At 62.8% G+C, this 2500-nt stretch overlaps 1 pseudogene; it reads right to left on the bottom strand.

The window, feature by feature from the left end:
* The window catches only part of LOC124621138, an 8525-nt pseudogene that overhangs the window by 3876 nt on the left and 2149 nt on the right, over positions 1-2500 (bottom strand).

Below are 2500 nucleotides of genomic sequence, written 5' to 3'. Positions count from 1 at the left end.
CCAGAAGTCCAGCAGACCGGGGATGTCGGGTGGCGGCTGCAGCAGGGTGCCGTCCAGCAAGCCGCGCACGCAACGCGCACGCGACCTACGGAAGGCGTCCTGTGTCTGCGCGTATTCCCAGCGGCGCCGCTTGCGCTTCTGCAGCGGCGGGGCGGCAGGCGGCCGCTTGGATGGTTGGCGCGGCCGCTGTGTCCTGGTGATCGACCTCTCCCCCCTGGACCCGACCGACGCAAGGGCATCCGGGAGCATGCCCAGGATGACATCGGGCGGCGTGCCCCGCCCCAGACCAATGACTCGATCCAGGGCAGAGAAACGCTGGGCGGAAGCAGGTAGCCCCGCCAGATGCTCCCAGATGGCGGCGTCAGTCGGCCCCTCCGGCGGCGGCCCGGTGGTGTCGGCCGCGAAGTCCTCGGCTGCGTCGACGGGCGGCGCAGCGGCCTCGCCCGCGTCAGGCAGCGAGCTCGCTGCTCCACGGCGGGACGCCGGCTCTTCACCCCGACCGATCTCAAGTGCCTCCATGAATTGGCGGACAAGCTGCTTGTGGGCAGCTTGCCGCCGTCGGCACTTGATTGCCTCAAGCGTTCGGTCGGGGAACATCCTGGTAAGTTCTTGATTTACAAAGAAGAACCGGGCGTCCCTCTCAAGGAACAGTTCGGCCTCTGCCTTGGCGAGCGACAGGACTTCTTCCTCCGTCCACCTCGCGCGATGCCTCTCCGTCACGATCTCAGCGTTGGCGGCCGCAGGGTGTTGGCGGCGGCGATGGACCCCGAGACCGTTCTTCGTGGTAAAAGTGCGGTGGCACTCACTGCAAGCAAAGGGAGCTACACAAACTATCGCATTTTCGTTACGGCCGGTTGGCCGGATAGGTGCTGGGGTAGCTGGGGTGGCACCTTCAGCGGAAGGGCCACCATCTCTTGTTTCTTGTCGGCTGCCCCCAACTATAAAGGGATAATGCGAGGGGGGGCTGGTAACCCCCCCAAGCCCCTGGTGCGGTCTTCCACTCTGCGAAAATCAGCGGGCCCACGAGAAGGGGAGAAGACCGCAGGAGAGGAGAGGCTAAGAGGGCTAGGCCCATGTATTGCGCATCACTCTCCCTGTAACCATAACCCAAGGAAGGCACCTCGCAGCAGCAGCACGACTACATCAAGACCGCACTTCGAAAAGCCAAGTCCGGATGCAGCCACACCGCCGCCACTTGGCCAGATTAAGAGAAGTCATAGTTAACTCACGCCGTTTACCCGCGCTTTGCTTGAATTTCTTCACGTTGACATTCAAAGAGCACTGGGCAGGAATCGCTTTGGACGGAGGCTGGATACTGAACGGGGTACCCCCCACAAGCACCAACCACACGACCCGACTCCTGGGAACCCCAGTTAACGAGTAGACGTGAGTGTCACCGTACCACAGCAGGGTGGTCACCGACGAGAACCGCCAGATCGCTTACCCAGCCGGACCTGTGGGATGACTTTCGTGTTACGCCCGAACCCCAGGCGGCAGGGACACTAGGGACGCGGCGGAAAGAACAACGCCGCCACCTAGTGTGGGACTAGTCACCGGGGACGACACCCGGCGGCCGCCAGAAATGAGGGCGCAGGCGATCGGCACTGATATATGAAAATGGGCCGGTCGCCTAACGCACCACAAAAACCTACCGGGCGGCCGCCACGGAAACAATAGCCACAGGACCTGCGTCCCAGGTGCAGTGAGAAAGGTTAGAACCACCAGTCTCGGTCGCAACTATGCCCCTCCGTGAAGCGGTTACTGTGCGGGTGTACCCGATGGGTTAATGACCAGTCACCCGGAAGGGGATACCTGGACGGCGCCCGAATGAAGTCCAATGTAGTGGAAATCACAGGGCGTCAACACCCGCTAGGGCCATCGCAATGCTTTGTTTTAATTAGACAGTCGGATTCCCCCAGTCCGTGCCAGTTCTGAGTTGATCGTTGAATGGCGGCCGAAGAGAATCCGCGCACCCGCGCGCCCCCGGAGGAGCACGCTAAGGCGGACGCGGCCTCGCAGCAAGGAAGATCCGTGGGAGGCCAAGGCACGGGACCGAGCTCGGATCCTGCACGCAGGTTGAAGCACCGGGGCGCGAACGCCGCGCAGGCGCGCGCATCCTGCACCGCCGGCCAGCACGAGGCCAACCAACGGCGAGAGCAGACCACGCCCGCGCTAAACGCCCGCACTTACCGGCACCCCTACGGCACTCACCTCGCCCAGGCCCGGCACGTTAGCGCTGACCCACTTCCCGACCAAGCCCGACACGCCCCGATCCTCAGAGCCAATCCTTATCCCGAAGTTACGGATCCAATTTGCCGACTTCCCTTACCTACATTATTCTATCGACTAGAGGCTCTTCACCTTGGAGACCTGCTGCGGATATGGGTACGAACCGGCGCGACACCTCCACGTGGCCCTCTCCCGGATTTTCAAGGTCCGAGGGGAAGATCGGGACACCGCCGCAACTGCGGTGCTCTTCGCGTTCCAAACCCTATCTCCC

This window comes from Schistocerca americana, chromosome 6 (assembly GCF_021461395.2).
Source record: "Schistocerca americana isolate TAMUIC-IGC-003095 chromosome 6, iqSchAmer2.1, whole genome shotgun sequence".
In the NCBI taxonomy this organism is placed as follows: Eukaryota; Metazoa; Arthropoda; class Insecta; order Orthoptera; family Acrididae; genus Schistocerca; species Schistocerca americana.
Note: the sequence above shows the minus strand (reverse complement) of the source record. Positions and strands in the feature narration are given on the sequence as shown.